This window comes from Cajanus cajan, chromosome 2 (genome assembly GCF_000230855.2).
Source record: "Cajanus cajan strain Asha chromosome 2, NIPB_CcT2T_4, whole genome shotgun sequence".
In the NCBI taxonomy this organism is placed as follows: Eukaryota; Viridiplantae; Streptophyta; class Magnoliopsida; order Fabales; family Fabaceae; genus Cajanus; species Cajanus cajan.
Window position 1 is genome coordinate 70967107 of NC_138518.1, and position 27913 is coordinate 70995019.

Sequence of the window (27913 nt, forward strand, 5' to 3'; positions counted from 1 at the left end):
GTCAAGTAAAACAAAAGGAAAATATTTTATCAACTATTCCATCTATATTTACTTAATTTAACATTTTACTTTTTATAATTTAAATATATATTTTTTAGTTCTTATATTTATACATATATTTTTTAATTCTATTTAGTCTGTATAAGTATTTTTTTATAATTTTATTTTTGTGTAAATAACAAGAATTTATTAAATTCACGTGATAATGATGTATTTAATTTTTTAGATGACAATTTATTATTTATTGATTTATTGTGTAATTATCTATCATTTTATTGCTCATATGGACCACATATTAATTATAATAAATATTGGTTATTCACGACTTTTCATTTTTTTTCCATCGTTAAGTGACATATTATTATCTAAAAATCAAAATACATGACTTACAGGTAATTTTGAAAGTCTACATCATGTGAGAAAAATCTTTAGAAATTAATAGGATTAAAAAAATGTAACTATAGGAATTAAAAGGTCTATTTTAAAATGTAAAATAACTATAAAAATTAAAAAAAATATTTTGATCACAAATAAATATTTCCTTGAAACACCTCTAAATAATATTATATCTTTATTTTTATATCTTTATATTTTTTAAGTTATTAAATATTCTAAGGAACTCTTTGCTTCATCCATGTCTAATGCCATTTAGTTTGTTCTTGGAAAATATGAGGTAAAAAAACCCTTAGACTCTTACACTTGGCATGGTAAAGCTCATGTTTGACCCATTTCAGGCATAATGTCTCTACTTGCCTCACGTCTGACATCACTCTATTGGTGTTCGATGTCAACCAAGGCAGAAATAATTCTTACTCTTCACAATTTATGCTACCAATCTTGTACTCAAAGCGAGTGAGATAAATGGCCCCTAACTTGAGTCACGTTCAACATGATAGTGAAATCTGCACATAGCAGATTCATGGATTGACTCTCCCTTTACTTGAAAATCAAGAAATCCAAGATGCATTACAACAATCCATACATATACAACATCAACAACTTGAATCCACTTAGAATAACAATATGCAACAATGAATGAAATTAAATCATGCATTTCATCTCAACCATACCACAAGAATACCAAAGCTTCCAAAAACAACTATACACAATCTCCAACTTCAAATTCATCAACACAACCATGAATCTAAAGAATTCAAAACAAATACAGCTCAATGAATGAACAACAAATCAATTCTAACTTCCCTTATCTCAAAATTTCAAGAGGAAGAGAAAAGAAAAAAGATGAAGAACTTTGAGCTATCATCGAAAAAACTCTACACTAACTTTGATTCTCAGCTTTAACAACTTTGAATCACCAACCAAACACTCGATTGCGATTTTCTATGCACTTAAGAAGGCTAGAAAAAAAAAAGGAAAATTTAGAGTTTAAAAACCTCTCTCTTTAATTTTATGTCTCTAAAATTCTTAAGAATGAATTATAAAACTCAATTCTTAAAAAAAATCTTATATATCTCTTTCTTAGGGTCAAATTATACCTAGAGAAACCATTTAATCACCTAAAACTCCTCAAAAATTCTTTAACTTCTAATTTATAAAGTTCTTCAATATGAAAGACAAATCACCTCAACCATTAATTATTACAATAAACAACAATAATTAAGAAAATGTACACTACTTACAATTGTATAACTTTTATTTATTTTTTAAATAAATAGCATAGATGATCTCTTTTCTCATTTCTCATAGTATATAATAAGATTATTAATTTTTAATAGTTATTTTGGTATGAGTGGATCTATCTCCCACGAAGCTCCAGAAAGACTTGATCACAATTCTTGTAAATCTCTCCATTCAAAGTGACAACGTGAGAGCGCTTGTAGGCGATGAAAAGATGAGTCCTCACTTCCCTGCTTATTGATGCATTGAAATCAGGAACCATACGAACGAGAAGCAACTTTGTTGTTTCCTTGTCATTTCCCGATGTCATACTCTTGTTAAATTGGCAACGCGTTTTCCACATATAACCAAGAATGTCTTTTATCAATGCTTTTTTAATTTGACCATCCAGATCGATCGAGGTTTTCGGTACACGACTGCACGCCACGGTTGATCAGTCATGTAAAAAGTTGACCAAAAATAGCTCATTTATTTTTATGAATCAAACTTCAAATTTGATTATCGTAAATAAATAATGATTACACAATAAAATATAAATAAAAAAAAACAGTGATCTTAGCCTATTGATAAAATTGTAGCCCATTTTGTTACGAGTTATTATTTATTAACCTCTACGCTGATCATTTGAAATTCCTGATCATCTATAAAATATAAAACTCACAAGTGATTGATTGTGTATTTTTTTTTTATAATTTAAAATGTTTTCCTTTTCCAATTTAACTCTTTAAATCCCATTTTATGTTTCTAAGAGAAGAAATGAAAATGCAAATAGGAAGAGGGATATAATAGGACAAGGGTAGGCAGCAATGACTAATTAAGAATGGTATTTTGCACGTATTCTACGAAACACCCTCTCACGTTATTGAATAACGAGGGCAGTTTTCCCTATAAATGAACACATTACAGTCACAGATAATAAAAGAATCGACAGCAAAGTGAAGAAGTGTTAGTTAGCAAGTTGGCACAATGGCTTTCAATTTGGACAGCTACATTACCATGAAGAAGGAACTTCAAAAAGCTTCATGCTGGTGGACACCGTCACCCCCACGGAAATCCAAAGCCACTGGGACGCGATCTATTAGGGCCCCTAAAGCTGATATTGTTAAACCCCAATCTAATACCATTGCCTCTGGGACTAACCCCAAATGATTTCATACATCATTATTTCATGATCACAGGTGATTATATATAATTGCTACCTTAATTTATAATTATATATATATATATATACATGCTTGCTTATTGTATTAAATTCCTATCTTGCAGATGCTTTATCTAAAGTTGTGCAAGGAAGCAAGTACGTGTACATTGTACTACAGGGATGTCAGGAGTTTGGGAGTTTTTCTTTTTCTTGTTTGGCTCTTTCAATTGTATCTTTTGTTTAAGGTTCGGATGAGGCACAACCGGTGCTGCTTCCCCTTTGTTGAGAATATGTTTAAATATTTTTAAAAGAATAAATTAATTTTAATAAAAATCTTTTATTTATATCGTTATGTTTCATTCTGAATATTATATGTATACTTTATGCGGTTTCAGATATCTACAGTTTTCTTTTGCATGAGTTTGAATCAACCATATAAAATAACCAATTTACAGAAAAGTTAAATCTGCGGTCCTGAGTCTTCTTAATTCTCAATTGAGCAGGTAAAAGAATTCATTCTTTTAAAACTCTGTTTTTCTTGCATTTACAGCTTAAGTTTTTGTTAAGTAGTTCATAAATTTCATGTTTGAATCTGTCTTTTCTTTTTATTGCTCCATTACACAACAAGTGCATTATAAAGTGGAAATGAGAAGTGGGTATGGTCCATTATGAGTATGACCAATTGACCATTATGAGGGCTTTGGACTATGATGAGTTTTGTAAAACACTAACAAACAAAAAAGAAACTAATAAAAAATAAATAAATAAGAGTAGCCACATATTGCCAGCTCATGGAAATTGACCATTCCCTGGTCCACACACACATGCATTTGGAGCATATGTCTTATGCCATGAATATGATGAGCCAAAGTGTACATGCCCTTGCCCTTGGCATGTCATGAGAGTCTCGAAATAAAACTACCCTAATCATGTTTACCAATTTTTCAATGTTAGTGAGTTAAATATTATAATGTATTTTGAATTAAGTATAAATACGTATACTTTATCATCTTTTTTAATGAAAAAACAACTTTATAATAATGTCATCTATCCTCTTAGCTGGTAAATTTTACATATGTTTTTTTTAAGAAAAAAAACAAATATTTTTTTTTTCATTCATTAAATAGTAAGTTCAGTTTTGTATTGAACTCCAAGCGTATGGTTCAGCGGTAAGGATTGCTTAATCAAGGTCAGGGGTTCGAATCCTGTCTTGTGTATGCAGCCGCGTTAAATTTTTGGGCCAGTTATCCCACCCTTTGAGGTGCCTCCAACGTAGCGAGGAGATTAGTCACTATTATCGGCAGTGGATATTCTAGAAACAAAAAAAAAAGTTATTTTTATATTTTGCGTTCATTTTATACATTGGTTTTAAAAATTTATAAAATTTTTAAAAAATTTAAAAATAAATTAATAAAACTTAATATAAAATATAAATTATTAGATAAAATAAATCTAAATAAGCTTAATATTAAAATAAATACATCATTTCTCATAAATAATTATATAACTAAGAAAATGTTTATTAGTCTTTAATTTTGACCAGGTTGAGGTTTTTGGTACACGGTGCATCAATCATTTAAAAAGTTGTAGCTCATTTATTTCAAAAGTCATTTACATAATGATGGCACAATAAAACATAAAAATATTATGACCTTGACTGTAAACTAAACACTTATAATTGAGTCTCATATTAAGAATTTAACTCACCTAATAAGTATTATAAACTCTTTTAATATTTTTTAATTTTTACAAATAAAAGAATAATTATATTTCATACCTTGTATTAAAGACGAGAGAGTTTATTCGACATGAATTTTGTATGTACAACTAAGAAAATTATATATATAGAGAGAGGAGAGAGTATTTAAATTTATCTATATTTACTTTATTTAATAATTAATATTTTATAACAAATTTTAATAATTTAATTATTAAATTTAAATTTTTTAACGTAAATCAAAACTTGCAAGTTTTTAAAAGAATTTAAAATTATTTAATATTTTATTTTATTAATTCAAATTATTGCATAAAATATCTTTATAATTATTTATTAATTTGAATTAATAAATTAGAACATCAAATAATTTTTAAATCTATTAAAAATTTACAGACATAATCAATATATGAAAAACTCTTAATTCAATAGTTAAATTATTTAAATTCAGTATAAGATATTAAGTAAAAATAAGTTTAAGTAGATAAATTACTTCATATATATATAAATATTATCCTATTTCCTTCATATATATATATATATATATATATATATATATATATATAATTACACAGGAACCTTTAACGATCATGTTTGTCCATAAGGAATTCAATTAATAAACACAATTTTTATTTTCCACTTACACATTTTGTCACCAAGAGAAAACCATTTTGAGTAGGAAATGATAAAAGAATACAGGAAAGAAGAAGCAGCTTCATACTTGAAATTTATTAACAAATTAAAAATATTAAGCTGAAAATGCAAGAAAATTAAAATAGAACTTAAAAAAATGAATATTTTGCCTCAGATCGAAAAAGACTCATCATACTGCAGATTAGTTTGTATGAATTGGTTATTTTATGGGTAAATTCAAACATAATCGGATCCAAAGCACAGTCTAAGTCACAGTAGAAAGAAATCTCAAAATGCTGTAAATCTCACCCTTTAAAATTTAAACCAAGTTCTGAAACAGCATATATATAAATAAAGTATTAAAATTAAAAAGCATAACAATATATGATGAAAATCTGGGTTACAGCAAGATGAAAAACATGATAGTCAGACAAAGCAAAATACTAAAAAAACTAACAAAGAACACGTCCTTGCTTATTATTTAATTATTTTTAATCAAGGACGTGGTACTTAGGGTTTATTTAATAGTTCCGGTGCTTAATAATGAGGGCATGTTTGTTACCAAATTATAAATAGAAAAAACATATAATAAAGTGTGATTTGATTTGTTCATACGGTAATCTGAAGCTAGCTCGATCGGTGGCACAATGAGTTCGAAACCACCACCCACAAATGATCATAAATCCAAAGCTACTGCTTCAAACAAACCTGATCTCAGTGGTAACTCCAAAGGCTCTGGGTCCGGGGTCTGTATGGTTGTTAAAGATTCATAACTGTTATATTTTTTTTATTCTGTAACTCTGTTGTACAGACCCAATTTATGTTGGGTAAGCTCTATCATATTACAGGCAACTTATGAAATCAAATTATTTTTAAAATAAAGAGGTTAAGAGTCTCTCATTTTCAATAATAATATATACATACATACATTTATAAATATTATAAATACGATACAGGTTTTACTAACTCTGTTATTTATTTTTTTAATTTTTTTTATCATTAAACTCTTATTATCTTTTAAACCGATTACTGTCACTCTTTATTGACATATACTTAGTTTCTTCCTCTTTACTTTGTATAAGACTGCATTTTTTAAATAAGGATTTGACTCTTTATTGACATATACTTAGTTTCTTCCACTTTACTTTGTATAAGAGTGCATATTTTTAAATAAGGATTTGACTCCTCTTAAATTAGAGAATTGTATTTTTTTTTTCATCCCTGGAGTATCTACCGTCGACAGCAGTGACTAATCTCCTCGCTACGTTAGAGACACCTCAAAGGGAGGGATAGTTGGCCCCAAGATTTAACGCGGCTGCATACACAAGGCAGGATTCGAACCCCTGACCTTGCTTAAGCGTGGATCAACCCCCTACCGCTGAACCACACGCTTGAGGTTAAAGAATTGTATTTTAAAAAATAAACTGCAATGACAATTATTAATTAAAAAATTAATAATTATTATTATTATAATTACTTTTATATTTTTTAATCAAATTTTTCGTTGTAATTGTTGAACATTAATTTTCTAATCAATAATTAGTTATACATTATTTGTTAAATTTATTTTCTCACTTTAAAAAGTTTAAATCCTTTAAATAAATATAAAAAAAACTAACTATTTTTCACTATCTATAAAAAGGATAATTTTTTAATAATCACTTTAATCTCTATCTATAAAAAGGATAATTTTTTAATAATCACTTTAATCTCTATATTTAGTAGATTAGGATACCTTTTTACTATTAAAAATTTAAAAATTATTTTTATTAAATCTAAAACTTGAACTTAAAATTTTGAAATTTAAAAATAAATTCTAACACTAATTAAATTAATACAATTTTATTATTTTATTTTATTTTATTTATAGAGATATAAAATATTTCGATTTCACTTGTTAATAATAATCATAGTGATATAAAGAGAATTGATATTTTCTTCGAATCAAATAAACCGAATCATCTTCCGGCCAAAGATAAAAGTTTAAAAAATTTAAAATCAATTAATTTATAATCAAATGTAAGGACAAGTGTAAGTTTTTAAATGAATCCACTGTTTTCTGGGCTCAAGTTTGGACGAATTAGAATTTTTCTAATATAAAACAGCTGGCGTCTTTAGCTCAAGATTCTAGTCAACTTTTTTTAGTAGTAATATTTAACTGTGTATGAATTGATAGACAAGATGTTTTCTTTCAAATTTATCATATGCATATACAGTCATAGAGGACGCTCTCTTATTAAATTTGCAACTCGTTTTCCAAATATAATTAGAGCCATGAAATGTTTTAGGCTTAAATATATTTAAGTTATCTCTAATTAAATTGATTTTTAGATTATTATTTATTAAATTTTTTAATTTTAAATATTTAATTTTCTTTTTAATTTAGTTCTTGACATTAGTTTCTCTTTGTTAAGTGATGGCGTGGTTGATAGACTGTCATGTCATCATCTAACAGTGTCTATCACGTCATATAAATAAATGTTACATAAACATTTAGATGACGTGATCGGTCACGTCATTACTTAATAGAGGGAGACAAATGTCAAGTACTAAATTATGAAAAAAAATAGTCAGATACTTAAAATAAAAAAAAATTAATAGGTAATAATCTGAAAACTGACCTAATTGGAGGTAATTTGAACATATTTAAGCCATACTTAGAAATTTTTTCAAAAAGTATCTTAATTCATGGTACAATATAAAACATTTCTTGCTTTTACTTCTAGTTCCAAGTGCTTCATATCTTCTCCATCATATTCATCTTCACTTTTCTCCACTTCTCCATTGTGTGCTATTTTTGTTGAAATTTTTTGTCCATTTTTTTATGATAAACCAAAGTTTAAAGTCGACAAATTGTATAAATATTCGCATAAGTTCCTTCCACTCAGTGTAATTTATGCTATTTAAATATGGTGGCCTCAACATAGATTACCCTTCGATGACAATTTTACTCATCAAATTTGCAACTGTTAAACCTATGTAAAAGGATATTTTTCTTCTACTATTATGCCCAGGAATGTTAAATAGGTGAGTTGGGTTTGAGTGCATCAAGTGCACTTCCCATATGGTCCCAAAACACTTTTTCAATCCTTTAAAACATATATCTATATGAATATTTACTAATTTTAAAATAATATTAGAAATTATAAATTTACGATTTAAATATGTTTAAACTACCTTTAATTAGATTGGTTTTCAGACTACCAACTATTAAATTTTTTATTTCAATTTAGTACTCGACATTAGTTCCCATCTTTTAAGTGATGACGTTGCCGACAGATTGCCACATCATCACCCAACAGTGTCTGCCATGTAATCTAAATGTTTATATGACAGTCCTTTAGATGACATGACAAACACTCTTGAGTGATTAGGGATGGCAAAACGAGCTCTGACCTGCGAGCTGGCTCGCTAGCCCGCCAAAAATTGGTAGGTTGGACCCAATATTTCAACCCGCCAAACCCGCCAGCTCGCCGGGCCAAATAGCGGGCTGGCTCGTCACAACCCGCCAGCCCGCATACTTTAATTTTTTTTATATTTAATTTTTTTCTATGTTTAATTTATTTATCTTCCAAGGGAGCTTCCAATGTTCTTGAAATAGAAAGTTAAAGTTGATTAATTGTGTTTGGACTTGTTTTGTGGTCTATCAAAAATTTAGTTATTAGTAATTTGTAAGTTTATAATTTGGTTTTGATTTCAGTATAAGTGGACTAATTTCTATTTAATTTTATTATAAGTTTGTAATTTATTTTTCTTGAACATATATTATGTATAATATGTATGCATTTTTAATTTGATATGGTTATATTTATTTATTTATAGCAATTTTTTTTATGTGAACATAAAATGTTTTTTTTATATTTTACTTTTTTGTGGTATGCGGGTTGGCTCACCGACCCGCTAGCCCGTCCTTAGTCAGGCGGACCAACTATCCCAACCCGTTTTCTATTGGCAGGCCACCCGACCTGACCCTTTTTTTATGGGCCATTGGTGGGCCAAGCTAAAACGGGCTGGACTGGCCCATTTTTCCACCCCTATAGGTGATGGTGTGATAGTCCATCAACCACGTCATCATTTAACAGAGAGAAATTAACATCAGGTACTAAATTGAAAAAAAATTAAATATTTAAAATAATTAATTAATATTTTATTTTATTTAATAATTTTATAATAAATTTTAACAATCTAACAGTTAAATTTAAAATTCTTAACATAAATCAAAACTTGCAAGTTTTCAAAAGAATTTAAAATTATTTAATATTTTATTTTACTAATTTAAATCATTACATAAAATATCTTTATAATTATCTGTTAATTTGAATTAATAAATTAGAACATCAAAAAAAATTTAAATCTCTTAAAAATTTGCAGATATAATCAATATATGAAGAACTCTTAATTCAATAGTTAAATTGTTTAAATTTAATATAAAATATAAAATATTAAATAAAATAAATTTAAGTAGATAAATTTATATATATATATATATATATATATATATATATATATATATATATATATAATTACACAGGAACCTTTAACGATCATATTTGTCCATAAGGAATTCAATTAAAAAACACAATTTTTTACTTTTCACTTACACATTTTGTCACCAAGAGAAAATCATTTTGAGTAGGAAATGATAAAAGAATACAGGAAAGAAGAAGCAGCTTCATAATTGAAATTTATTAACAAATTAAAAATATTAAGCTGAAAATGCAAGAAAATTAAAACAGAACTTTAAAAAATGAATATTTTACCTCAGTTCGAAGAAGACTCATCATCAGACTGCAGATTAGTTTGTATGAATTGGTTATTTTATGGGTAAATTCAAACATAATCGGATCCAAAGCACAGTCTAAGTCACAGTAGAAAGAAATCTGAAAATACTGTAAATCTCACCCTTTAAAATTTAAACCAAGTTCTGAAACAGCATATATATAAATAAAAAGTATTAAAATTAAAAAGCACAACAATATATGATGAAAAGCTGGGTTACAGCAAGATGAAAAACATGATAGTCAGACAAAGAAAAATACTAAACAAACTAACAAAGAACACGTCCTTGCTTCTCCAGTAAAAGCTTGTAATCAATTCCAACTCAATGATGCATAGATGAATCTGCAAGATATATAGGAATTAAATGCAATAAGCAAGTATATATAATTAAGGAAGCAAATCATGTTTACTAATTTGACTTGGATAATAACTAACCTGTCCTTAGTAATACTTGGACCCATTCCCTTGTCCAGATTTGGATCCTCTCTTCCCATTCGAATCCGGTTTGCATGCGTTTCCGTTTCCGTTTCCTTTCCCAGATCCGATTTTTTTTCCGTCCCCAGGCCCAGAGTCTTTGGGTTTACCCAAAGAATTTGAACCCGTAGCATGGGCTTTATAATCAAAAAGCAGTGCTTCTAAAGCTTTCTCACTCATTCTGCGATCTGGCTCACTAAATGCTTCAGATTTGTGTATTACTCTTCAATGAATGCAATTTATTTATAATTATAGGAAAACAAACAAGCTTACCCTCATTATTCAATTACTGAGACACCCTTCGGTAGAATACGCGCAAATAACTAGTCAACAGGGGCGGCGCTGGTGGAGCAAGAGCATCATGGTCCCCCATTTTATATAAAATGTATTCAAATTATTTTTAAAATATTTTTTTATCACCTCAAAAATATATTATAGGTTGATAGATCAAAATTATAATATTATTTTATGTTAAAAAAACATATATATGTAAAATTGATATATAATGTATTAAAAATAGATATAAAATATTATAAAAATAAAGTTGACCAGCTTGAGCTCCGCAGGTACTTTGTTTATTTTAGGGTTTTAGCACTGTCATTTTTTCTTTCTAAAGAAAAGTTTAGCACACCGTTCATTATTATTATTAACCTGCATTTTACCGAATAAATATTTATTATATGTGATTAAAATTTATAATAAATTATATATAAATAAATATTATATTTTAAAAAATATATAAATAAATATTTTTAAATATATAAATGATATTTATATTTATGATAAATATTTTGTATTTTGATATGAAATTATTTTTATTTATTGATAATTTATTTTAAAATATTAAATTTTAATTTATAAATAAATATTAAATTAGACACAATTAATGGTAAAAGAATACCTAAAAATCATTCATTAAAGAAAAATGTCAATAAACACTCTTATTAAGAAAAATAGTTAAAAAGACTCTCATAAGAGATAACTAATCATATTTAATTTATAGAGGTGAATTACTAAGAGAAGTTACTTTGTCTCTTTGTATATCAATTTCCAACACAAGTCAACTTAACAATATATCAATATGTGTCATCACACGTTTCAACTAACAAATCTCTTATAACACAGGTGAGTAGTCTAAGTGACTTGACCTTACTGAACCAACTTAATAACACAATCTTTTTTTTCTTGCTATATCAACAATAAATTTGGATATCAATCCACAATATAACATGATTTATTGGATTTTGCTACTTAAACTATGAAAGTCTAAAATTTTTGTAAAAGATAAAACGACCTGGGTGTGAGTCTACTATAACCTTAACATGCATAACTAAGCCTATATTGAATTAGCTTATCAACCACCCTCCAAATGTCGTGCCCCTTCTAGTACTTAGTTAAAGATTTTAGCCTTTAGCCTTGTGCCTTAGGCAGTTAATCACTTCATACATGTGAGAGTCGATCTTATTCGTATACGATTCTGTGTTAGTCACTTTTAATCAAAATGACTCGACTTAACCCCGTATTATATCAACCGTATGATGATGGAATACTTGATTTCTCTAAATAAATATCACACTCAAAATTTTTTGGTATTGATAGTTGTTGTACTCTCAAATTCTTCAAATTTCTATAAAATAAAAAACTAACTTAGCTAATTAATATAATAATAATAATAATAATAATAATAATAATAATAATAATAATAATAATAAAAAAAAATATTAATTGTATAGAAAATTATAAAATTAACTTTCTTCATAAAGTTAAATGATGTCGCGCATTTCCTTTTCTTTCTCTAAATGAACATTTGTTCTTGTTGTGATCGACTCACATTTAAATGATTATTATTCTTGACAAACTTCTCCCTCTTAAACCGTTAGTCTTTCTCATTTGTTTCGAAAGTTAAGTATTGTTTCAGTTGAAGAGAGTTGTATTTTATTTTCTTTGGGTTAGTCATTTTCTGTTATTTTGTAAAAAACTTTGTTTCTGCTAATGTTGGTATTGCTTGTGGCTTTTATTAGCTGGCTTAATATAATTATTATAGCACTTTTGCTATAAAAAAAAATCATACTTACGTTTAATGTATATCTAATTAAAATATTAAATATAAATACATAGTATGAAAGTGAAATTATGATTTTATTATAAAAATATATATTTATATTTAATGTAGATCTAATTGATTCAATGTATTAAATATAAATATATAATTAAAATATTAAATATAAATACATAAAAGTGAAACTCTAATTTTACTATTAAAAAAGTATTTATATTTAATATAAATTAAATTGGTTCAATGCATTAAATATAAATATATATTATCAAAATGAAAAATTATAATTCTAATTAAAAATTCGTATTAAATTAAAGGACATATAAGTACTGGAATTAATTAAGTTTTATCCTATTTTAATCGGGTATAAATAAGAATTCCAATACATGATCTTTTCTTTAAATTTATCAAATGCAAAGAGGGTGTTCTCTTATTAAATTGGCAACTTGTTTTCCAAATATAATTATACAACCAAGACCACTATTTTATTAATGTTGACCAGGTTGAGTTTTTTTGGTATACAGTGCATCAATCATTTAATTGATAAAAAAATAGCTCTTTTTTTTTTTTTTAATTCATGACACTAACTTCAAATTTGTTTGATCGTATATAAATACATAACGATTACATAATAAAATATAAAAAGTTGTGTCCTTGACCTCTGATAAAATTGGAGTCCATTTTAATACAGGTTATTATACCTCTTAAAATTGGAGTCCATTGTAATCTAAATGTGCATGTGATAGTCTTTTAGATGACATGGTAAACATTGTTAAGTGATTAGGGATGAAAAAATGGGCTCTGACCTGCAGGCTGACCCGTTGGCCCGCCAAAAATTGACAGGTCGGGCCCAATATTTTAACCTGTCAACCCGCCAAACCCGCCAGCTCGCCAGGCCAAATAGCGGGCTGATCTGTCACAACCCGCCAACCCGTATACTTTAATTTTTTTTATATTTAATTTTTTTTCTATGTTTAATTTATTTATCTTCCAAGGGAGCTTCTAATGTTCTTGAAATAGACAGTTAAAGTTGATTAATTGTATTTGGACTTGTTTTGTGGTCTATCAAAAATTTAGTTTATTAGTAATTTGTAAGTTTATAATTTGGTTTTGATTTTAGTGTAAGTGAACTATTTTCTATTTGATTTTATTATAAGTTTGTAATTTGTTTTTGTTGAACATATATTATCTATAATATGTATGCATTTTTAATTTCATATATATGGTTATATTTATTTATATATAGCAATTTTTTTATGTGAACATAAAATGTTTTTTATTTTATTTTAATTTTTTGTGGTATGCGGGTTGGCCTACCGACCTGCTAGCCCGTCCTTAGGCGGGCGGGCTAGCTATCCCAACCCGTTTTCTATTGGCGGGCCACCCGACTTGACCCCTTTTTTGCGGGCAATTGGTGGGCAGGGCCAAAACGGGCCGAACTGGCCCGTTTTTCTACCCCTATGTGTGATGGTCTATCAATTACATCATCATTTAATAGAGAGAAACTAACTTTAAGTACTAAATTGAAGAAAAAAATCAAATATTTAAAATAAAAAAAATTAATAAGTAATAATTTGAAAACTAGTTTAATTAAAGATAGTTTAAACATATTTAAATTAATATTTTAATTTTGACCAGATTTTTAGTACACATGTACAATGCATCGATCATTTTAAAAGTTGATAAAAAAATTTAGCTCATTTATTTATTTTAGCTTAAGTCATTAACTTCAAATTTGTTTCGTCATAAATACTTGCGTAATAGTTACTTAATAAAATATACTTCCTCAAATTTTATAATAAGTGTGATCTTAAATTATTTTATATGAATAAAAATTAATAAATAGATAAAAAAAATAATTTTACAAAATTAATTTTAATAAATATATTTTTATTATTAGTAATATAACATAATAACTAACTTTTTATAATGTATTAAAAAAATAGATTATTAATAATATATTGAAAAGCTAATATAATAATTATTTTGAGTTTTATTTTTTCTTTAAACATAATATAGGTATAGTATAGGAGTAAAAAGTCGTGACCTTGACCCAAAGATAATATATTTTGACAACAATATATTTTGACGTCAATTCTGTGTGAAACGTGAAAATTAATCCTACTTACTTCCGATTTGACGTGAAAAACCACAAACACGCTATCAAACGCAATCACTTGCATGGATGAATTGAATAACGTGGACAGGTAGGATTGGTTCCCTATAAATAGATATAATATAAGTAAGTGTAATTTGCTCATACACTAAACCAACACCAATCTGTAGCAGTTAGCCAGCGAGCTCGCACAATGAGTTCCAAAAACGACAATTCCTTTGAGAAGACTAATGGTCCGGCTAAGGCTAGAGGTACAGTAAAACCTAAACCTCCTGGTTATGCCGATAAGGCCAAACGTTCTGGTACAGACAAACCTAAATCTCCACCTCCACCTCCACCGACTTCGAATTAATGATTTCATATCATATTTGTTACATGGCATAACAACAGGTTATTATTTATAAGCTTCTCATCATGATCAACATGATTTGCTTCCTTAATTATATATACTTGCTTATTGCATTTAATTCCTATATATCTTGCAGATTCATCTATGCATCATTAAGTTGGAATTATTGAAGAAGGCGCATGAAAGGAAGCAAGTACGTGTTACTATAGGGATCGAGGGTGCTTCGTTTAGTTTTTGGGCCTTGTCTGGTTCCTTCCTTTTAGTTGTTTCTTTTTTTGGGGTTATGGTTAGGCATAACTTATGCTGCAACCATATATGTAGCTTGATCTATTCTATTTTCTGTATAAGAAAAGAAGGTTTTTAAGTCCACGTATCATATCCATTCTCATGTTTTTCATTTCCCACTCACCTTTCTCTCGCTGTAACCCAACTTTTCATCATATATCCTTATGCTTTTTTTCTGAATATTATATGTATACTTTATGCGGTTTTAGAACTTGGTTTAGCCGGTAAGATCTACTTCTGTGCTTTCTTTCTGCTGTGATTTACACCTAGCTACTTGCTTTGGTTCTGATCGAGTGTGTTTTAATCACTCATAAAATAACCAATTCATTCTACAAATCTGAAGTCTTGTCCCGAGTCCTCTTCTCAACTGAGGTCAAAGATTCATTTTTTAAAGATCTGTTTGCATTTCCAACTTAAATTTTTTAACTCGTTCATAAATTTCATGTTAAAGTATTTAAAAGTCATATATATAATTTGTATCCATTAAACGCAACGTTTAATTAAGCATATTGAATTTTGTTTCACTATAGGGTCCTTTCTGGGATGGTACGTAGTCACAGGGAATTAAATCATTCAACTTAGCTTTAATTTATCGAAAATATTTTTCGATACCTGTAACGAGACAAAAACACTCTAAAAAAATGTTTTCTTATTTTAATTAATTAAAAATAAAATATTTACTTGATTCAATATTTTTTGTTCTGTGAACATGGTGAACTGGGTATCCAAGAAACTGAACCGTATTTTATATAATAAAGAAAAGTGAATTTGTCGTATCTAATTATTACTCTATGCATTATTTTTTGTGTACGACCAGACACACTTTGCTAATTGTCGAATATTAAATTAGTGCCACTCATGTCATGTCATATTTATACATGTATCAACAACTTTTAATAATTATTAGTTGGAAAACTAATTTTTTTAAATCCGATCCTGACTGGATGCGGTGTAAAACAAATTTTGAAAGAGACGTTTTAACTTTAAAAAAGATAGTTATATATTAAATATTTGGTCAATATATGTGGTCTTTTTTCTTCAAAAAAATAGTAGATCCCCTCCCCATACACCAAAATTTTGAAAGAAATTTTATTAATTTCCTTTCATAGACTTTGGTGTAGTTCCCATACACTTTATATTATTTTATATTTTTATTTTATATATTTGGACATATTACAAATGAATAATAGGTTTTAAAGTGTTAATGTTGTTGAGATGTCTCTGTCTTACAAATTATAGTAATGTTGTGCACATTTAACTTTAACTAAAAGAAATTGATAAAAATAATTTAAATTATTAATAAATTTAGTATTATTAACTAAATTGATTGAAAGTATATTAAATATGATTACAATGACGTGGTTGTAAAGATAAACATATTTTTTTTCTCTCAATTTCTTAGTTTTTCATTTTTATTTGAGTTCTTTGTATATTTTCATCATCTTTATTTATTTTTAAAATTAGGACATTTTAGTTGATTGGTCCTTGATCTACGGTAAAATTAAATATATATTAACATAAATTAACATTTTATAGTTTTTTTTGGTAAAGAATTAACATTTTATAGTTATGCATTAGTGTTTTTTTTTACAATATCAATCAATAAAAAATCTATTATTTGAATGATTTTGAAAGTAATTATTTTAAAGTCAACAAATTCATTGTAACAATGGTTTATGTTTGGATGATAGTCTAAAACTATTTTACTATTGATGCATAATTTTTTTCTCTCTAAAAGGATTAATCAATTAAACTATATACAATGGTTATAATTATTTTTATTGTGCACTTCTTGAATTAAAAAAATTATATTGAAAAAAGAATATGTAAAGTGTTGTGACATGATGATAAAAATCTTCTTTTCTGTGTTAATGAAATAACTTTTAATTTTGACTGCATCGATATAAAATTGTATGGTCCAATTTTATAACTCATGTTTTTATATGTTAACGTGCAAATAATAAACTTTTGGTTTAAAATTTTGAAATGTCCGTTTATAACATAAATGTGAAAAGAGTGAAACCAAATGATTTAATCTGTTGCAAAACTGATTATAAAATTTACTACTAAAAATTATTTTATTACATGCAGATTGTCCCACGAAAAATTTATAAGAAATATGTTTTTTTGTAATAAATTTTTATGTGAGTTTTAATTCACAAGTAATAGTACTCTCATAGATAATATATATATATATATATATATATATATATATATATATATTGCAATTTTTAATTTTACAGGAGATTTCTTGGATATTTTCTTGCAGTTTTTTTCATAGAAAATCTACGAATTCTTTTTGTAAGAAATTTTTTAGCAAATTAAAAATTTGTAAAAAATATTGTAAATAAATTTTCTGTGGATTTTAAATTTGCAGGAAAGTCCCCAAGTAATTGTCTTGTTATTGAATAATTTGTAGGTAAGTTTCCTGAGTTTTAAAACTGGTAGGTAAGTTTATTGGGGATTTTTGTAGGTAAGTTTAAAATTGGAAATGGCGTGCGTCTCGTCTGCCTAAAATTAAAGATATATTTCACCCGAAAACATCTATAAAAGAGAAATAACAACATTTTACGGCAAGTTTATCGGTCACAGGTAGCTTTATATCTATAATATTATTAAAGATCAATCTATACGTTAACACGGATCACATTTGATATTCGTATTTATAATTTTTAGACTATTTTATTTTTATAATTACGTGCCATCTCTGTTTTATTTTTCCTATTTTCTAGGTCATTTTAACTAAACATTTCACACTTTTTAAGTAAATACTAGACATATATTTTTTTTTCTTTTTCTCCTTTTTATTAATTTTTTTTACATAGAGACTTCTTTTACTTTAATATATATAAACAATTCTTTTTCTTTTTAAGCCTATACATGGACTAAAAAAATTATAAATAATAAACCATTTTAAAAATTAATAAAAACAATTTTATAATAAAAACAAATGAATAAAATAATGATGATATAAATATTTTTTTTTATTAATTTTAAAAAATTAACTTCAACTTATTTCCTTTTTATTTCTTCTTTACTAAATAATATTTATTTTCACTATATTCTTTAGTTATTTACTTTTACACAAATTTCTTTCTTTCTATTTTCCTTCATTTTTTCTCACTGAACACAATATAAGTCGAAATGATTTCATACCATATTTGTTACGATGACAGGTTATTTATAATTTTCACAAGCTCCTTTATTAATCAGAATTATATATAACTGCTCATGACAATTGTTCCGGCTAAAGGGTGGACTAGGGTTTTTTCCTAGATCGTGCCTTAGAACCAGAGCATTCAAAAGTGTAATCTCCCTGCCTAGACTTAGGGTTTTAGGTTTTATACTTCATCGCCCATAGGCCTCATGGGCCCCGAGAACGTAGGGATTTCCTCAACCGTTCTTGCTAAGTGTCCGCGCAATGCGTGAGGATTAATCTAGTCGGTCTTTAACCGACTAGGCCTGTGCCCTGGGTCCACTCGGGTAAACGCCGAGTGCCTCCTTATAAGCGAGTGGATCCGAGTTAGGGCCGAGTCGGCTTGCACACCAAGGATCTAGTCGGGTACGCGCCGAGTGACCCCCTTATAAGCGAGTGGATCCGAGTTAGGGCCGAGTCGGCTTGTACACCAAGGATCTAGTCGGGTACGCGCTGAGTGACCCTCTTATAAGCGAGTGGAGTCGATGTAGGAGTAAATCGGTCATGGTATAAACTCTTCCAGTTGTAGGAGGTCTTGGTTTGGGTCCAGAGGTATTTGCGTGTACCTTTGGTTGTCCACACTCAGAAAATACATGACCAGGCTTTCCACACTTGAAACAAACAGGTCCTTTGAGATGACAGTCCTTAGTATAATGACCCTGTCCACACTTAAGACACTTAGCTTGATTATTCATGGGTCTACTGGAATTTCCTGCAAATTGAGAAGATTGAGGTTTCCATTGTGGTCGATCATAAGGTTTTCCTTCATTATTCTTTTTCTTATTAAACTGAGGGCCAAAGGATTTTGGTCTATTATCCTTATTATGATCAAAACCTTCCAGAAATCGACACTTGTGTATTAATGTGGGAAAATCAGAGATTTCCAATATTCCTACTGCCTTTCTTAATTCTGGTCTGAGTCCATCTTCAAATTTAATACACTTCATTCTCTCATCAGGGTGATAAAAGAAAGTAGAGTATTTTCCCAATTCCTCAAACTTAGAAGCATATTCTCCCACTGTCATGTTTCCTTGTTTTAACTGCATATATTCTATTTCTTTAGCCCTCCTAACATCATTAGGAAAATATTTTTCAAAAAAATTGGCTCTAAATACTTCCCATGTAATGATTATTCCTCCTCCTTCTAATAATCTCCTGGTACTATCCCACCAATATTCTGCTTCTCCTACTAACATAAATACTGCATAGTTTACTTTTTGGTTATCGGGACAGTTCATAGCTCGAAATATTTTTTCTATTTCTTTAATCCATAATTCAGCTTTTTCAGGATTATATCCTCCATCGAATTGGGAAGGTTTATTGTTTCTAAATTCTATTAGTCCCTGTGACTCCCCCATTCTTTCCGGTTGTTGATTTCTTAACAAGGCGGCAGCCATGTCTCTAATAGCCTGCACAGCCTCAGTCAGTTCTGTATTTCTCCTTCCTGCCATCTGAAATTTATAGATTAGTTATTATACTAGAAACATGGTTAGCGCATTTCCCCATGTTACACATGGAACGTTGCTCTGATACCACTAAAATGTAACGTCTAAAATATATATATATAAAAAAAAAATTTAACCTTAATTTTATTTATTTATATATTGTTTTGGATTGAAACCACAAGTAAGTAAGTAAAAGAAAAGTATTAAACTTTCATCCACTTATCCTAAGATTTTTGTAAAAATATATACAGAAATCTAAACTACTCAAATTTTACATTATTATTTTCAATATTCCCATACATCTCATTTTAGTATTATGAGAGTACTTACCTTACATATAGCTTTTTATATTTGCATCATATCAAAAAAATATTTACAATAACGTACATTCTTATAATCTACCTATTACCTATACTATATATACTATATTTACATATCCGGTTGATATAAGTTTACTATAGGGTTGACATGGTTGGTTGGAGGAAGATAAAAAGTAACAACTATCTAGCCATCTATAACTACGGGATGTTGCTGTGTTGGTGAAAAATAAAAAGACGACAATCCTATTCCTTGAAATGTCACCGCGTTGGCAGTTGCGTCCACAACCCAACTAGTGTCTGGGAAGACTGCAGTGATAACGGTAGTAAAAGGGCCAGGAAGGATTGGCAAGTCCATCTATTATAATATATTAAATTTTTCACAAACAAGAAATAAGGAGTGAGAACACTTATTAAATAAATATATTTAATTAAATAAAGAACAAGATTATATATAATAAGATAAAAATTAAATAATAAAATTTGAATCATTTTAATAGTGACTAGTCAGGATAAATGAGCATTATTGTAATATCAACCAAATGTCAACAAAATATTTTACCATGAATAATTACTCATTTAAATCCCCAAGGTCAAACCTCCAACTACAAATAATTCAAACTTTATCTTCTATGGCCATAGAACAATATTTATCTTTATAAATCCATGAAAAATAATAACAAGACAAGTCCAAGATATCACAATTATATCATAGTTGATTATAAATATATTTATAATATATTTACGTAACAAGAATATATTAATAGTACCAATAACATAAATAAAAATGACGATCATTATAAAATAATAAAACAATATAAAATATGAATACCTTAATAATTATTATAGACAAAAATAATCAAAGGTTAAGCAAATAAATGAGGTTAGGGACACCCCACTAAATAAATGTATCAAGAAAATAACATAAATAAATAACAAGAATATATTAATAGTACCAATAACATAAATAAAAATGACGATCATTATAAAATAATAAAACAATATAAAATATGAACACCTTAATAATTATTATAGACAAAAATAATCAAAGGTTAAGCAAATAAATGAGGTTAGGGACACCCCACTAAATAAATGTATCAAGAAAATAACATAAATAAATAACATAGTAGTATATAAAATTTTAAAGAGATAAGGTTATCCTCCCCCTTACCTTAAAATTGTAGATTTATCACTCGTATGCTGTGTTTTTTTTTTCTTCGTTTCTGTTATTGGATGTGGATTTGGTACATGCCAAATTTTAATTGATTTATAAAAATATGAGACTATATAGGATTCGAACCCAGTACCAAACATTTAAAGTCCTTAAGCACAAGGAGTGAAACTACTGAACCATTTTATTTTATGTGTTTATAACATCAGGTAAATTTATAATAAGTTATTTCTCATGGACAATATTTATAATGTATTTAGTTAGCACACACACACACATATATATATATATATATTTATTTATTAATCTTACTGAACATAAAATTTTATAGAATAAAACACTATTTATTTATACTAATTAATTCAATTATTTATTTAATATATATGTAATTATATTAAATAGTTTGTTATGTAATTATAATATTATAATTATCTATAATATCATTGGATATACATGTATTTATATATATTTAAAATATTATTAAAAATATGAATTATAACTAATTCTAAAAATAATAATACAACCATTTTATTTATTTTAAATAAGGTAATTGAAATTTAAAAGAAGTATTATTTTAAGAATATATATATATATATATATATAATATTAATAATGTTGTATTACAAATTTAGAATATTACATCAATCGGGTTTTAACCTGGACGGTACACTAGCCTTCCAGCCCTGAGCCGATAAGGCGAGAGGGCTTGTGGCCCTTCGAATGATATCGGGAGATGGCCGAGTCCTTCTTCGGATGAGAACTGTTACGGTATGCATGTCGTCCCGGGAAGTGAGGATCTCTCGGGTCTTGGCAAGACGTGTGTTTTCCCCTGGTCCAGGAAGGGACACGCATTTATTGCAAGGACGGCGTTGTAGGGGTGTAATTAATGATGGAGCCACGTGGCGGCGCCCGGTACCAGGGTTAATGAAGTGGGCCCCCTTGGGTTAAGGGTTGCAGCGCCCCACGCGCGTTGTGGCTTTTGGGTTTTCCCCCCTCACGCGCGGCCCTTCGCCTCTATAAATAAAGGTGGCCACCCATTTTTTCAAGTTATTTTCTTTTCCCTCTTCGCGTGTCTTCTTCTCCGTTCTGGGTCTACGGCGGTCTACGGTGGTTGTCCCTGTTTTTAGTGGGTGAAGTGGTGTGAGAGACCCTTAGGTACGCGTATTTATTATGCTATTGTAGTGGTTTTCTTGCAAACCTTTGGGTTGTAGGTTAGTCTAAGCTTATATTTGCCATGGCTGTCGTGAGTTATGGGGAGTTATATAGATGGGTTAAAGATGATGCATTAAAATTTGAGTCTATGATAAATTCTTGGGAGGCTATGGATAGCTTTTGTAGGGACCATGTGGTTTGTCGTGATGGGGACGACATAGTTATCTGTGAACCTTGCATTGATAAAGAACCGGTGTGTATTAGTTCACCTTCAACGGAAAAGTTTACGTTTTGTTATACGACCCTCATTTCCAAAATTAGGGTGAGATGGCCCCTTACTGACTGTGAAAAGGGGGTACTCCAGGCCTTGGGTGTTGCCCCGACCCAATTGCACCCCAATAGTTGGGCCTTCGTACGTGGTTTTGAGGTGTTGTGTGCTGGGCTCGGTATTACCCCGACTGTAGATAAGTTCTTCTACTTCTTTGAGAGTAGGATTAGCAAGCGCACTAGCTGGGTGTCCGTTAGCGGGGTTTCAGGTCGGGGAGTGTTATCATTATTCCAGTCGTCCTATAAGGATTTAAAAAAATCATTTTTCCGAGTTCGTAGCATGCCGGGTCATGAAAATGTGTTAGAGGGGTTCCCTTTGTACTGGAATCAGAGGGTGATAGCATTTGGTGGTCTAGATTCCGAGAAGCTTTGCGAGAGTGATCGGGGTGATGTTAAGAAAATTGAAGAGTTGAGAACCCTATTCAATACTGGGAAACTCCTAGATTTAGAGAGTAGGCCCCAAGAGTTGAGAATATACATAGGTATATCGTTGTTTTGAATGTTGCGAATTTCCTTTTCCGTTTAGCCGTATACTTTTATCATAACTTGTTCATGTATTTCTTGCAGAGAGAATGGCGAGTATGAGCAACCGGGAAATGATGAAACTCTGGAAACAACAAAAGGTTTCCCAAGCTGCTGTGGTGGACGAGTCGGCTACCGAGAAGGTTGTGGAGACCGGTAGTCCAGTGGTGAAGTCGAGAACCATTGGTGAGACCCTGCAGAAGCACCGTCGTGAGACCGGTAAGTCTATATCGGTGGTTAACTTGGAGACTGTCGTGGCCGCCGAGGTGGACAAAGGCGACACGGAAATTCAATCTGCCGAGAGGACCCTGAGTGCCTGTCTCGGTGAGAACTGGGAGCCGGTGAACCACGGAGCCGACCGTAGCAATGTGGCTTCTTTTTGGGACGAGGAGTTTAGCCATAGTGCTCACATTCGAAGCACCGACTTGCTAGAGGGTGACCGAGACGATTTGGAGAAGATGAGTGCTTTCACTATCGCCAAGGGCGTCGAATCACTTACCAATCGCCTCTCGGCTCTTTCATTGATCAATGAAGACAAGATTCGCGGCTCAGGTGGGTGTCTACCGAGCGAGATAAACTGCTAGAAGGTCGTCGTGTTTTCGAGGACGAGAAACAGGCCTGGGCTGCCGAGAGGTCAACCCTCGAGAAGGAGCTTGAGGAAATGAAGTTAGCCCGAGACAAAAATGTTGATGCGGCACAAGTGTTCGAGATCGATTTAGCTTCAGCGAAATCAGAGGTTGATAAATTGCAAGCTGATCTGCATGCGGCTAAAATGGACTCGTTGAAAAAGTTTGTGGAGGGTTTCGATGCGGCTACGAGTCAGGTGAAGTTTCTGCATGCCGACATTGATCTCGGGAGCCTTGGCTACTTCAAGGAGATCGTGGACGGCCAGCTCGTGGATCCCCCGGAAGACGATTGAATTCTCCCTTAGAAACTATGAATTTCTTTTTGCTTTTTAATATGTTGTGGTGCCTTATGGATTTTGTCGTACTATTTTGAGACATGTATGAAGTTGATGTTTTGTTTTATCTGTGTCTTGACTTGTTGTAAATTTCCAAATTCCGATCAAAAGGAAGTGTTAAGGATTTGCTAAACTTAACTCAACAAATTTCGTGGATACAGTCGGTCGAATTCCGACTGGTACAACACATTGAAAAAAAATTCCAAGTTAAAAATGGAATTTTGTAAAAATCTGACTAACTTGATAATAAGGAAATATTCTAAGTTAAAGTGAATTCATGCATCAAGTCGGTAAAAATCCGATTAACTTGATAAGAAAATATTCCAAGTTAAAGTGAATTCATGAATCAAGTCGGTAAAAATACGACTACTTGATAACAAGGAAATATTCCAAGTTAAAGTGAATTCATGAATCAAGTCGGTCAAAATCCGACTACTTGATAAGAAAATATTCTAAGTCAAAAGAATTCATGAATCAAGGCGGTAAAAATCCGAATAACTTGATAAGAAAATATTCTAAGTTAACGTGAATTCATGCATCAATAACTTGATAAGAAAATATTCTAAGTGAATTTATGCATCAAGTCGATAAAAATCCGATTAACTTGATAAGAAAATATTCTAAGTTAAAGTGCACTCATGAATCAAGTCGGTAAAAATCCGACTACTTGATAATAAGGAAATATTCCAAGTCAAAAAGGGTTTATTCGTTGTTGCACCTTCCTTAATTCTGGCTAGAACAAAGATAAGATTCCCTAAGTTGAAATTTGAAAATCAATGTAACTAGTCGTTCAAATACCGACTAGAAAAATAACTAATTTTTCTAAGTTAAAATTTGAAAATCAATGCAACTAGTCGTTCAAATACCGACTAGAAAGAACAAATTTAACAAGTTGAAATTTGAAAAATCAATGTATCTAATCGCCCAAATACTGACTCAATTTAAAGGTGAAATCTCATGGAGCCAGTCGGCCAAATCCCGATGACTATAACCAGTGGAATTCTTTCTAAGTTAAATCAAATCTGATGGAGCCGATCGGCCAAATACCGATGATGAATATCGTCGGTAAAATTCCGACCATAACAATGAGTTAAAATAATCAAACGGTGAAAGTAGTCAGCCAAATCTCGACAAACATAATTGACAATTATGAGTTTGTCTTCGAGGTTTTTTTTTTTATACTCGCCCAGTCAGACTTTGGCCGATAATCACGAGTTTGTCTTCAAATTTTTTATACTTGCCCAATCGGACTTTGGCCGACAATCACGAGTTTGTCTTCGAGTTTTTTATACTCGCCCAGTCGGACTTTGGCCGACAATCACGAGTTTGTATTCGAGTTTTTTATACTCGCCCAGTCGGACTGTGACCGACAATCACGAGTTTGTCTTCGAGTTTTTTATACTCACCCAGTCGGACTTTGGCCGACAATCACGAGTTTGTCTTCGAGTTTTTTATACTCGCCCAGTCGGACTTTGGCCGACAATCACGAGTTTGTCTTCGAGTTTTTTGTACTCGCCCAGTCGGACTTTGGCCGACAATCACGAGTTTGCTTTCGAGTTTTTTATACTCGCCCAGTCGGACTTTGGCCGACAATCACGAGTTTGTGCCTTTAAAATAACACATGTTAGGAGTCATAAAAAAAAACAATGAGATAACATTTATTAGAATTGAAAAGGTGGTGCCTCGTTAAAAACCTTCTCAGCAAAAACCCCTCATATTTTTACGGGGACAAAATACTGAGTTAGGAAAAGAGTGCACCTAATACAAATGGGCAAAGAGACTAGCTATAGTAAAAGCGCAAATTTGCAGCGTTCCATGTCCTCGGTATCATCCCTCCATCCAAGGTCCTCAGTCAGTAAGCTCCTTTGCCGACCACATCATCAATTTTGTAGGGGCCGACCCACTTAGGTGACAACTTGTTTCTCATCTGAGTTAGCTGAGCACGCTTCAACACGAGGTCTCCTACAACGAAATCTCTTGGGACGACTTTTGTATTGTACTTGAAAGCCGCTCGTCTCTGGGCTGCTACTTGATTTATCCTTGCTCTCTCTCTTGTTTCTGTGATCAAGTCCAAGTCCACTCGTCTTCCCTGGTCGGATTCCTCCTCCGAAAAAGCTGTAGTACGTACTGACGGCTCTGCAATTTCAATCGGGATCATGGCATCTGTTCCGTACACTAGATTGAAAGGAGTGTCCTGGGTCAACGAATGAACTGTTGTGTGATATGACCATAGCACTCGGGGAAGCTCCTCCACCCATGAAGTGCCTGAGTCTTGGACACGCTTCTTCAAACCTTAAAGAATTACCTTGTTGGCCGACTCCGCCTGGCCGTTAGATTGTGGGTGTTCAACGGAAGTGAATGCCATTCGGATGCTGACCTCTTTACAAAAGTCACGGACTCTCGCACTTGCAAACTGTGTCCCGTTATCGGAAACGAGCATTTGAGGAACTCCATACCTACACACCACGTTCTTCCAAAGAAACACTCTAACCTTCTCTGCTGAGATGGTTGCAACTGGCTCCGCCTCTATCCATTTGCTGAAGTAGTCAACAACTACTATCAAGAACTTCATTTGCCTTACTGCGATCGGAAATGGACCGAGAATATCAATCCCCCACTTGTGGAAAGGCCAGGGGGATAATATTGAATGTAGCCGTTCAGCTGGGGAATTGTGTAGGGTTGCGTGTCTCTGGCATCCGTCACACTTTTGGACCCAATTGACGCAGTCGTTCCTCAAGGATGGCCAAAAGTAACCTGCTCGGGCAACTTTATACACCAGAGCTCGGCCTCCGATGTGACTTTCGCACATTCCACTATGTACCTCATCCATCACTCTCTGTGCTTGCGACATGGTCAAACACCTTAAGAGAGGGGAGCTAAAGCCCCTTCGATACAGTCTTTCGTTGATGACTACGAACCTGGCCAACTCCCTTTGCACCAACGATGCCTCCCTTTTGTCTTCTGGTAATTCCCCCCGAGTTATATATGCGATGTACGGTCCCATCCACGAATTAAGCTCTTCCTGGATGAATAGGACGTTCCCTTGCGCCTCGTTTATACTTGGTTGTGCTAGCGTCTCTTGGATAACTGACCGAGTAGCTCCTGGCTTCTTCGTGCTTGCAAGCTTAGAGAGCAAGTCGGCCCTCAAATTTTTCTCTCGTGGTACATGGTTAAGTGTGAACTCTCGGAAATTTTCCGATAAGAGCTTAACCTTTTCCAGGTACTTAGCCAGTTGAGGGTCCATCGCCTGGAAGGTGCCGGCTACCTGCCCCGTGATCAGCTGGGAGTCACTTCGTGCTGATAAACTCGTCGCCCCCATTTCCTTCGCCAATGTCATACCGACCAACAACGCTTCGTACTCGGCCTGGTTATTGCTGGCTCGAAACTTAAATCGCAATGATCGTTCCAGCAGAATTCCTCCCAGTCCTTCCAAGACGATCCCCGCTCCACTTCCTCCAAGGTTCGAGGCTCCATCCACCGATAGGATCCACTGTGTCTCTTCAATATTGCCTTCCTCGGCCGGTGAGGTTAGTTCCATCACGAAGTCAGCTAGCATTTGAGCTTTGATTGCTCCTCTCGGCTTATACTTGATGGAATACTTTGATAGCTCTACAGACCACTTCATCATCCTTCCTGC

At 31.2% G+C, this 27913-nt stretch overlaps 3 long non-coding RNA genes across 4 annotated transcripts; 2 read left to right on the forward strand and 1 right to left on the reverse strand.

Moving 5' to 3' along the window:
* Positions 1-1943: 1943 nt before the first annotated feature.
* Positions 1944-3123, forward strand: LOC145954514 (uncharacterized). Its single transcript, XR_014431753.1, has 2 exons — positions 1944-2816; positions 2905-3123. It is a non-coding gene; the product is annotated as an uncharacterized LOC145954514 (long non-coding RNA).
* A 953-nt stretch (positions 3124-4076) lies between these two features.
* LOC109812820 (uncharacterized) lies at positions 4077-10646 on the reverse strand. 2 transcript variants are annotated; one of them, XR_002240948.3, is made up of 3 exons: positions 10341-10625; positions 9887-10247; positions 4077-4091 (listed from the first exon to the last, which is right to left on the reverse strand). It is a non-coding gene; the product is annotated as an uncharacterized LOC109812820 (long non-coding RNA). The 2 variants fall into 2 exon arrangements; XR_014431752.1 differs by lacking the exon at positions 4077-4091 and having other exon boundaries at positions 10008-10247; positions 10341-10646.
* Positions 10647-14008: 3362 nt separating this feature from the next.
* Positions 14009-15365, forward strand: LOC109812828 (uncharacterized). Its single transcript, XR_002240949.3, has 2 exons — positions 14009-14941; positions 15037-15365. It is a non-coding gene; the product is annotated as an uncharacterized LOC109812828 (long non-coding RNA).
* Positions 15366-27913: the final 12548 nt, after the last annotated feature.